The following is a 12,015-nucleotide window of genomic DNA, read 5'->3' as shown; positions in this document are numbered from 1 at the left end:
GCATCTCGTTCGGTTTAGCGGGTTTTGTCTTTCCATAGTGGGAATTTAACTCCCTTGGGCAGCCCCCAGAGGTTGAGGAATAGCTGTACACCAAGAGGAATATCCATCAGGGGTGGAGCTACAGAAACTTCCAAGGGACCCAAAACCATTGCACCCAAAGAGACCCTGGGCTCATGGGGAGTCGGGGTCGGGACACCTTGAACTTCCTGGGTTGGAAGGTGAGCCAGTCTTATGGACTCGTGGGGAGTGGGGGTGGGGACACCTTGAACTTCCTGGGTTGGAAGGAGGGCCAGTCTTACGGCTGGGATTAGCTGTGGTTTCCGAGCAGCCGCTCAGACAGTTCCTAGAGTGCGTGGGCTTTCATAGGTGTTCCATCCAGTTCCAGGTAGCTCTAGAGAGCAGTTGGTTGATACCCGCGGGAGGCTTGCCCTTTTGTGAGGAGAAATGGAAGAGGAGCAGGCAGGGAATGGAGAGGGGAGGGGAAACTGTAGTCAGGATGTAATATATGAAATAATTAGAAAAAAGAATTAATAGTTGGAATGGCAACCCCTGGGAGGGCAGAGAAGAACTCTAACTAATAGTAACGATGAGGGAGGAGGCCTGAACATGGGCATTCTGTGTTACCCTGCCCAGCCTCAGTGCTAAGGGCCATATTTAGTATTGTGTGGAGTATGCCCGCACTCCCCTAACACTAACAAAACTTTAGTTTTTGTGCTATTAGCTCCCAGTGAACTCTCACCTCCTCTGGTCCTATGGAGAATCTTGGGGGCTGGGGAGAAGGCTCAGTGAGTAAAAGAGCTTGTGGGGCAAGTCTGATACTGAGTTCCCATCCCCAGAACCCCAGAGCTACATGTAGTGACTCCTGTTTGTAAGCACAGTGGAGTGGGGGAGGGGACGATGCATAGGGGAGGGGCTATGTGGGATGGAAGCACCCGAAGACAGCAAACCATTTATGGCAAACCCAGTTAGCCTATCATATGCTGCTGCCAAGGATTCTGTCTCAGAGGAGGTGGGTAGGTGAAGACCAGTAAGGGATCTTGAACTTTGTTGGTTAGCCAGGCTACGTTCAAGCTGAATTAACAAGCTCTAGGTTCTATGAGAGACCTTGTCTCAAAAACTAATGGGAAGGAAGAGGAAAGATTGTAAGAGCCAAAGAAGGGATGGATGACTCCAAGGAATTAGTTCCTCCCAGACACAACAGGATTGATGCATGTATGAACCCAGAGAGGCTGTAGCAGCATGCCCAGGACCTGCGCAGGATCAAATTATGCCAGGCCCATGAGAAGGAAAAGCTCACAAAGTCCACCCCAACCAAGAAGCTATCTGCAATTGATACCCACTGGCAAAAGGAAAGCCAGTATTCCCCAATGGAGTGTCACAGAGTATACCGGCCACATTCCAGGGCAGGCCCCATGCCCAGAGTACTTGGCCGACACAAAATGGATTCTATGATATTTTTGTGGACATTTTGTTTTGTTTTGCTTTGTCTTGGCACTTTGTCTTTTTGGATGCTTGTTTTGTAGAGTTTGTTGTTGTTGTTGTTGCTTTTTTTTTTCTCCTTAAAGAGAGAATGAGACCATGAAGACGAATACATTAGGAGGTGGGGAGGACCTTAGAAGAGTTGGGGGATAGGACAACATGATCAAATATGTTGTATGAAATGAAGTTAATTACATTTAAATTAAAAATAACAATTAAAAGCTAGGAGAACAATAGAGGATGACTACTGGCCTAAACAGGGACAGGCATAAGCAAGAACAACTACAGACACATTTGTGCGCGCGCGCGCGCGCACACACACATACACACACACACACACACACACACAAAATAAATAAAATAGATAAGGTCATTAGGCATGGTGACTCTAATCCCAGGATTCAGGAACACCTCTGATTTGAGGCCCCTATATAATGAGTCTCTGTCTAAAAACAAACACAAATAAACATACAAGAAATAAATAAAAACAAAACAAGTTGGATTCCTTTTGTGGTTTTTGAGTAGAAGACATTGCAAGTTACATTTGATTTTGGAAATGCTTTTCTCAAAGGTTACCTTATGCAGTGACTGGGTGGCATGGGGTGCTGACTTATGGCTGGGGTACATATGCACTGTCTCACATAATCCTCACAGTTATGCAAGGTAAATGACATAATTCTTGCTTTACAGACAAGGACATTGAAATTCAGAGAGGCTGAATAATTTTGCAAGGTCAAACAGTGAGAGTGTAGCTGGATTCCAAGTCCGAGTTCATTTAATCTCTTGTGTTGTAAAGCTGAAGTCTAAAGAGCTCTTGTCAGACTAAATTGTAACTCCGCAGAACTAAATGCCACTGGTATTTCTGAAAGAAACATAAGAATGTGTAGAATAGACTCTGATTGTTAGCATCCCATCTTCAGAAGAAACAAATAGCAGACATCAAGGCTCACATAGATAGGTAGTTAGCAGCAGTGCCAAGATGAGAACCCAGACCCATAGAGAAAACAAAAACAATCAAGAGCCCACAGGACAGTTACGAAATGTACAGTAGATAAAGCAGATATCCTTTATCTGCCTCTTTCTCAGATCCATCCATCACCTCTCCTCCTCCACCCTTCTCACCAGACACTGAACTGGTCCTTTTCTATGCTCCGAGCCAGCTGTCATAACTCCTGCAAAGCGTTAGCTGACAGTGCCCCATGGAAGGACCATAACTGTTAGCCTGGTGGAAGACATTAAGAGCGTCAGAAGCATGTATGTGCTGAGATGGTGCCAGAAGGCCTGGCTTCCAGGTGGCTGTGCATGGTGCCTTTTACCATCCAAGCATCTGGTCCTTGGATTGTCCGCACCTAGAAAGTCCAGACACTGTTTTCTGATATTCCAAATGTAACTGGGTACAGAGATGATTTGTAGAAAAACGCAAACAAAGAAGCTGGTTGATTGCTCCACTGGAAGATGCAAGCCTTCCCAGCTGGCTTCAGTGAGAGCACAGCTTTCCTCTGGTGGAACTGGAATGTGTGAGAGGAGTCCCGGTGCTGCTGGTGTTCAGGGCTCCTGGAGTCATTGCAGAAAGCATTAGTTCAGAACAGAGAAACGGGCTGGAGATGTGGGTCAGCAGTTAGGAGACCTTGCTGCTCTTCCAGAGGACCTGAGTTTGGTTCCCAGCACCCACATCTGGCAGCTCACAGCTGCCTTTAACTTCAGCTCCAGGAGGTCAGGTGCCTCTGGCCTTCACAGGCAACTGGACTCATATAGCATATCTCCCCCTGCCATGCTACACAGACACAGACAGACAGACAGACAGACACACACACACACACCTTAAAGAGAAAAACATTGTTTGAGTTCTAGGATCTGGGCCTGTCCCCTTTCCCATCGAGGCTGACAGTGACTGAAATAGGCATGCTCTCTGTTGGGTGGACTCAAGATGCAGCAGGATCAGGTCAGGCTTAAGCAGGAACTAAATGGCACAAGGTGGAAAAGCAATTGGAGAGAGCAAAAAGATTCCTTCCAAATGCATTTCCAAATCCACAAGGGATGCTGAAACAGCCCTAACCTAGCAGCCTGGACCCAGCAGCCGTGGAGTCATTATTTTATCAAGAGCAAAAGCAGGGAACAGTTACCAGAACTTGGGGACAGCTACAGTGCATTTCCACAGGAGTTATGGCCCTCTGCTAGAGGGACACAGAAACTGACAAAGCATAGTTTTGCAGGGAGGGGACTCAAGGAAGAGACATTTTTCCTTTGCTCTGCCATTGTCCTCTGACCCTGCTTGACTGCATGCAAGCTAGAAGTCAGAGAGCCCAGCTAGTGTAGTCAGTAGATGCTGGTTGCTCCTGTCACAGTCAGAACAGAGGGTGGGAGGACCTGCCTGGAGGAGCAGACGGACATGTGGCTTGAGGGTGGGAGGACCTGCCTCGAGGAGCAGATGGACATGTGGCTTGAGGGTGGGAGGACCTGCCTCGAGGAGCAGACGGACATGTGGCTTGAGGGCCTATAGTCCTCGAGCTCTGGTTCTAGGCTTTCGTGCCAGATTTTCTTGCCTCTGCTTAAGGACTTTTAGAATAATTCCTTCAGTTCAGAGACTCAGAGGATTTTGTTGCCTAGAGCCCTCCTCTCATTTTTAAAGATTTATTCTTTTATGTACATTAGGGTTTTGCTTACATTTATGTCTGTGTGAGGATGTCAGATCTCCTGGAACTGAGTTACAGACAGTTGTGAATTGCCATGTGGGTGCTGGGAATTGAACCCAGGTCCTTTGGAAGAGCATCCAGGGCTCAAAGCACCGAGCCATCACTCCAGCCCAGAACCCCTCTCTCTTTAAAGTTACTTTAAACATCTCTGTTTCAATCAGTTAAGATGACTTTAACAATACTTATTTTTTTTTCTTTTGAGATAATCTCCATTCTGGACATCGCACTTCTAGAACTGTTAGATAATTAATTTGTGTTGTTTTCAGGTGCTTGATTTGTGGTGATTTGTAACAGAAGCCCTATGAAATTAAATTGGAAGCTATCTAGGAGAGAGAAGCTCCTCCAACATCTGTTGGTCTCCAAGGCTAGAAGGTACACTAAAATCTTGCCATTGGCTTCTCAATATCTAGCTTTGAAAGATCTCAATACACCCCCCCTTTTGAGGCTCAGAAGATCGCCTCAGTGGAAAATTCCCCAAGGTCCCCTAGGCAGGGAACAAAGTCAGATTAAAAAGAACGTCTGCTCCAGAGTGCTAATGCGGAAAAGAGATAAGCTTAATTTTGACCTTGCGGTTTCTCCAGGAAGGATGCCCGTGTTTTTAACAATACCCCTATTGCTTTGCTTGCCAAGATTATGTATATAAGAAGAAAACTGTCTTACAGCCCAGCGCGCTCAGCTAGCTAAGGCTGCTGAAACGCCTGCGGACCCTGTGTAAACAATAAACCTCTTGCGGTTTGCATCCAACTGTCTGGTTATTGAGCTCAGGACATCACGGGGTATTCAGCCTGATTACTTTAGGTCTTTCAGTTTAAGGGTGTGGTAGTTTGTGGTGCCCGAGCCCACAAGCAAGTCCAAGGTATCAGGAAAAGAAAGACCAAATGTCCAGCTGTTTGTACTAAGAGAATGAATGTGCTGCCTTTATTGCCAGGAGAGAGTATGTGTGTGTGTCTTTATTGCAAGTGTTGAGAGGTCTCTTTCTTGTAGGGAGGGAGGAGTCTTATATACAGGTTTACAGCACAGTGGAAAATCCCCAGGTGGAAGAGAGCATGTTTCCCTCCTGCTGAATGTTGATGTCAGAAGGTCAAGGCCAGGACAGGAAGCCAGGACTTGAAAACAGGATGTACTTAGACTGGAAAACAGGATGGACTTGTTGACTGACCAGTGACTCATAGAGACCCCGTGGGGGCTGGGGCCCAACAGTAGTTTGAATGAAAATGTCCCCCATAGGCCCATAGGCAGTCACACTATTAGGAGGTGTGGCCTAATTGGAGTAGGTGTGACCTTATTGGAGTTGCTGTGGTGAGGGTGACTCTTTACAGAAATAGAAACCCTAATTAAAATAGGGGGCTTTGGAGATATCTATAGATGGGGATCCTAAGCACAAACATTCTGCTGGCTACCTGTCTCATAGTAAGTTCAGTGAATGCCCAAAATGGGTCTCTGCATTTATGTGTTCTCAGACTGCTCTTTGTTGCCCTGTGGGTCAGGCATGGCTGAGACCCACCCACTCAGAAGGCCTGAATCCCTAAAAAGACAAGCAAAGTCCTCTGGAGGCTTCTCCACATGGGGACAGTACTTAAAAAACTAAGGTGTGGCACCAAGGATGCCCATCCTGGACCTCCAAGGAAAGAGCTCTCAGTTGGTTTTGCACTGGAATTAAAATACTTAATCAAAGATTATACATATATGTGTACATGCATATATATATATAATAGTGTGTGTGTGTTTGTGTGTGTTTGTGTGTGTGTCTGAGTATTGTATGTGCACTCTGTGCTGCAGATGTTCACAGAAACCAGAGGAGAGGTTGTATCCCCTGGAACTGGAGTTACGGATGGTTGTGAGTGGCTCAGTGTGGGTATTGAGAATTGAACCTGGGTCTTCTACAAGAGCAGCCAGTACCTTTAACTGCTCAGCCATCTCTCCAGCCCTGCATTGGAATTCTTCCCAAAAAGGCCAGACCATGTGAGTTTCTCAAGCTTTAGCAGCTCTCTTTAGTTCTGTCCACCCAAGCAGTGACCCCAGTGAGCTCTCAGCAGGGAGGGCTTCTTCTCTGTAAAGCTGTTTGCTTTCTCCTCCAATTAAGGCCAGGGCACTAGATGGAAATGAAGAGGACATCCCTTGAAATGGGATCTGAAAAGACTCCGATCCGTTTTAGAGACAGCCTCTCCTGTCAGGAACCAATACAGCCTGTCATCCCACAGTGTGCCAGTTCATAAAGTGAGAACTGCTCGAACTCTCCATTTAACATTTTCAGAGCTGATATTAAATTCCAGATTTTATATCTGCTGTTGCCCATTTAGGACTAAGTTATAAATCTGAAGTCTCTCCCCAGATCATGAGTTTGACAGTGCTCGATAGAAACTTTTATAATCAAGTTCAATAAAGACTCACAAATCTCCACCTGTGAGTTTAGCTTACAACAACCTTTGTAAATAACATCTTCCAGCCTTGATGTTTGTCAATATTTGCCATTTTTTAAAAAAGAGACAAAATAGAAATACCTTGTAAACTCTTACCTCCTGGATAGAATTCAATGAGGACGAGGTATGACAATATATGTTCATAATCCCAACACTTGGGAGACAGAGGCAGGAGGATCCCTGCACATTCAAGGCCATTCTAGTGTGCATAGTGAGTTTCAGGCCAGCCAGGGATACATATTGAAACCCTGGTTAAAAAACCAGAATCCAATTAGATGTCTTCATTGCAGCACTTAGAACAACTGTGAAATGCAGAGGGTGGAATGGATGGATGGTGACGTCTGCAATAGGCTACCAGCACCACTAACGGGGAACTCACCATGCAGGCCATCACACACATACACACACACACACACACACACACACACACACTCGTTCACACGCCTGCTTGCCCATTGGAAAGCATTGCTTTTGGATTGTGTTCCTGTTCTAACAGCTCCTGGCCATCTGGAGCTCTCTGCTTGAGGCAGTCACGGCAGGCATAAGATGGACTCCCTGTCCTGTACCTCAGTAGTTCCCTGGGGCAAAGGGCTTAGACACTTTTGTAGAATTCGGTCTTCCAAACAAGGCAGCCATTGTTTTTGTCAGCCATGCCTGCTTGTAAAGACCTCTACCAGTGGAGTTGTTGAATAGTGACATTCCCTCAGAAAGGAAGTAGGGAGAGAATGCTATTCTATCTACAGCTGAGGTGCTGGCACTCCCTTCTATGCTGTTGGGGAAGTCCTGTTATTTGCCTGTTATTTGTCAATAAAGTACTGTTGAGCCTATAGGAATCTAGATAGGTGGGGCTAGGAGTCCAGGAGGATTCTGGGAAGGAGAAACACAAGAGAGTCAACATGTAACACCATGGGGGTAGGAAGCCTGGAACTATTCTCCGGTAAGAAACATACTTAGATTAACAATTATGGGGTAATTACTTAAGTCAGAGCTAGCTAGTAAGAAACAAGCAAGGCCAACAGCTTCATAATTAATATAGCGTCTTGTGTGTTATTTGGGGTCTACAAAGCGCCAGGCAACTGGCGGCGATAAACCGAAGCGGCTAGCAAAGAAAAAGCTTCTCGTAACACTATGCCTCCCAGTCATTTTGATACAATTCTGCCCTAATTGCCAGTAACCTCTCGGTCTTGGGGTTGTGTGTAGGCTAGAGCCTATAGACTGGGAAAGGTTGACAGAAGGAGACTCGGTCTATGCAGCTGTGGTTAAGCCATCATCCATGGTGAATGAAGACTTTCCCACGGAGCAGCTTTGGTGAACCTATGCTCCTGTAACCTAACAACCCCTCACCCATGCTCTGTAAGTAACACAATAAATGCATTGTTTTCCCAGATTGAGCACAGGGGAGTCAGACTTTGGTGAGTCTTTGGTACCATGTTAGGAAGGAGTAGGTGTCATTTAAGGGTGTTATTGAAACAGTTACAGTCAAAGGACAGTCTGTGTTCTAGAGAGGAGGCTAGTTTTGGCCCAGGCAGTCGGAGACATTCTCCTAAAACTGCCACTAAAGCATGTCAGGTCTTGACGATATTGATTTTTTTTCTCTCTCCCAGATCTTTTCCAAGCTTTTCAAAAATAAGCTCCATGAAAACCCTGTGCTAAATATCCACTAGCAGGAGGCAGATTAAGTATATTCTATTTTAAGAAGGAAAATTATGGATCAGTAAAAATTATCTTTCCTTTTGAATCTTATGCCATAATAATGTAACCACAATCACCTCCACTGCCACCACCACCATCACCACCATCACCACCATCACCACTACCAACAGCAACCTGAATTGCAAGCAGTTAATGTTGTAAAGATCTATGGAAAAATTCCCTTCTGTGATTTATTACTATACTGACAAGTAGAGCTGGATTATTCTAGATAGAATCAACTCTTCTACTTGTGGTTTAGAGTAAAGACAGCAAATAGGTTTTGTGAATCTGTAGTGCTGCATTTGAAATACTTTAGACAGAGGGAAGGTGACAAAAGGACATATTCCAGAAAACTGGGAGGTGATTCAAGACAGTTGGATCTGAAGATGTCCAAGACAGTGATGCAGAAGAGGCGTGGAAAGAGTGTGAGTGCATGGTGTCCTGCAGTGTGACAGTGGAAAACAGTATCTTTACCTTGCTCTCCCATTAAAAAGCACACGCTTTTAAAGATGCACGTGTTCTGAAAAGATTACAGAGTTCTAGTTAAAAACAATGTTTTAGAATGGCAGTCACATAGAAAAAGGTCAAGGCAATCAGAATTCAGCACAAAATTTTTTCGGTATATGAAAAATATTCAACCACAGGTCTAAGTACATACAAAATAGGAATATGGAAGGAGACTCATTAAAAATAATCAGAGTGGTTATATTTGGATCTAAGATTACAGGCAGCTTCTGGTTCCTTTATATGTGTATTGTGTATGTATTAATTTACACATTATATCTTTATTTTCCTTATATCTTTAAAACCTTGTACAATGAATTATCACTGCTTTGACAAGGAAATAAACTCCCACTTAATTTTGTTTATTGATTGATTGTACTACACATTTCACTGTGGAGCTTAGTCATGCTGATCACAGACTCTACCTCAAGATACAGGCCTAGCCTCAAGGTACCAAATACATATAAAGAAGCCCAGTGAAGTGGTGCACTTCTGAAATCTTAGCACTTGGGAGGCTGAGGAAGAAGGATTATGAGTTAAGCAAAGGCTAGTGTTCTCTTTCCCCCTCAAATTCTTAAGTTGAAACCTAATCACTTGTGTTGTGACATTGAGGCGGGCTGCTGGGATGTAATTAGGTCTTGGGGTCAGAACACTGGTGAAAGGAATTGGTACTTTTACAAGAGGCCAGAGAGCTGCCTTCTATGTGAAGACACCATGAGAAGATGCCATCTATATGCTGGGATGTGGGCCATCACCAGACAGTGATCTCTTGGCAATGTTGACTTTAGACTTTCCAGGTCCCAGAACTGCAAGAAACATGTCTGCTGTTTATGTGCCATCCGGTCTGTGCTATTGTGTTACAGCAGCCTGAGCTGACCAAGTACTACTGGTTGTACTCAATATGATCATTGGCGGTCACAGGTTCTTTTTATTTCAGACTTAATTACCAATATTACTTTTCAGATCACACAATATATGTTATATATTTGCTACGGAACAGTAACAAATGGGTTAAAGATGCTATAGGTTCAAAGAGGACTTACTGAAGGTAAGACAGGAGAGCTAAGGCATGGAGTGTCGCTGCCGGTGGCTAACGTGTTAACGAACCTACGGAGCTGTTGGAGTCCGGCAAGATGCACACAGAGCTTGGCCAAAGCACAAAGTTAGGTCAGGACAAATGGCAGTTGAGAGCAGGTCACATCATGTTGAGCTGCAGCTCTGGGAACAGAGATTGGACAGTTGGGGTGGTTGCTGTGTAGCCCTGGCTATCCTGGAACTCACTCTGTAGACCAGCCTCAAACATAGTATTATATTTAATCAGAGACCAATGTCTCTAACCAAGAGAGCAAAGTCAAATAAGAATAATTAAAAAATTACTTGTATGGGTGTTTTGCCTACATGCATATCTGTGTGCCACCTGCATGCCTGGTCCCTGCAGAGGCCAGAACAGGCCATCGGAGTTACAGATGGTTGCTAGTCACCATGTGAGTGCTGGGACATGAACCCTGGTCCTCTTGAAAGGGCAACCAGTGTGCTTAACCACTGAGCCGTCTCTCCAGCCAAAAGACCAATCTTTTTGTCTTGTCTTGTCTTTTCTTGTTTTTGAGACAGACTCTCACTATGTTATTGAGAAAGCTTCAGACTCCTGGCTTGAAGTGATCCTATCTACTTCAGCCTTCAAGATGGAATTAAAGACATAACTACCAGGCAGCTGGGATTAAAGCCACCACTGACTCTGGTTTTATATTTATGTTAACTTTTATTTATTTATTTGTGTATTTGATTACATATGTGTGTGTGGGTAAGTGCATGCATGTGGATGCCAGAGGAGAACTTTCAGGAATCAGTTTTCTCCTTCTATCTTGTGGATACTGGATATTGAACTCAGGTCATTAACCTTGGCAGCAGGCATCTTTACCTGCTGAGCCATCCTGATGGCCTGGCTGTGCTCCTCCCTTTACTGACATATTACAAGTGATTTGAAGAATAGTGCATCTGCGACAGCACAACCTCTACCAGTACCTTAAATTTTGTTTCTAATGTTCTTTTATGTAGACCATTCATAATAGTTCTATGTGTTCCATTTAATTTCTTGTTTCATATGGATTCTACTTTAGTTCCTTAATTGTACTTACTTATTTCATACTCTTGTGCTGTGGAATGATCTTCCTGTATGCTGTTAATATATATTACTCCCATTGGTTAGTAATAATAGCTGTTTGGCCTATGGCAAGACAGGATAAGGTTAGGCAGAACAATTGAACTGAGGGGCAGAGTCAGGAGAGATGCCAGCCAGCTACCAGAGGAACAGATGTATTAGAATATGGGTAAAGCAACGAGACACGTGGCAAAACATAGATTAATAAAAGTGGGTTAATTTAAAAGCAAAAGTTAAACCGGGTGGTGGTAGTGCATGCCTTTAATCCCAGCACTCGGGAAACAGAGGCAGGTGGATCTCTGTGAGTTTGAGGCCAGCCTGGTCTACAGAGCTACACAGAGTTAGTAATAAGCCGGAACTGTAGGCCAAATATTCTGTAATTAATATTAAGCCTCTGAGTGACTATTTAAAGGTGACTATGGGACAGGGTGGGATGGAGAAACTTCCGCTTACACTTTTGGTCTGTCTGAACGTTCCTTGGCTTTCCAGAGGAGTAACAATGTTCTAGTCAGGAGTTCACATTCCCTGGACTCTGGCATTATGTGTACTTGAGTGCTAAGGCCTGATGTCAGTCATCGCCCCAAGGGATTCATATGCTTCCTTGCCTCTGATACTGGTTCCTGGAGTCCTCCTCTCAACTTTCTATAGTGTCTCCAGTATGGATTCAGAAAAGGGACCCAGCCACTCTGCTAAATCACCAACCTGTTAGGGACTGTAAGCCTCTTCCTGTCTCCCTGCTGATCCTCGTATGATCTATCTAACACTGTATTCTTTCTGTATTGTTCAGCTTTTTCTTTATCACAGTTTAGTAGTTTTAGCCTGTGTGTTGGGGTGGGGTAGGAGGGGATCATCTTCATTGCTTTTAGGCCCTCAGGAAGGAAGGCAGAAACATCATGGCAGTGGGGGTGTGTGGTAGAGGAAGCCTCTTGCCTCATGGAAACCTAAAAGAAAAAGGGGAGGGAGAGGAAGGGGCTAAGGACGAGATATCCTTTGAAGACATTCAGTGACCTACTATTTCCTGAAAAAGGCCCAGGTCCCCAACTCCCAATAAACCATCTAATTTCCAATC

The 12,015-nt window shown here is 44.6% G+C and overlaps 1 long non-coding RNA gene across 3 annotated transcripts in view; it reads left to right on the top strand.

The window, feature by feature from the left end:
• The window catches only part of LOC110341376, a 34,289-nt gene that overhangs the window by 3,339 nt on the left and 18,935 nt on the right, over positions 1-12,015 (top strand). For 2 of the 3 annotated variants that reach the window (XR_005876258.1, XR_005876257.1), the window contains exon 3: positions 4,439-4,544. The exons of the other annotated variant lie outside the window; for it this stretch is intronic. This is a non-coding gene — a long non-coding RNA (uncharacterized LOC110341376). The remainder of the gene's footprint in view (positions 1-4,438; positions 4,545-12,015) is intronic. 3 annotated transcript variants of the gene reach the window in all.

Source organism: Mesocricetus auratus, unplaced genomic scaffold (genome assembly GCF_017639785.1).
Source record: "Mesocricetus auratus isolate SY011 unplaced genomic scaffold, BCM_Maur_2.0 Super-Scaffold_15014, whole genome shotgun sequence".
Classification (NCBI taxonomy): domain Eukaryota; kingdom Metazoa; phylum Chordata; class Mammalia; order Rodentia; family Cricetidae; genus Mesocricetus; species Mesocricetus auratus.
Note: the sequence above shows the minus strand (reverse complement) of the source record. Positions and strands in the feature narration are given on the sequence as shown.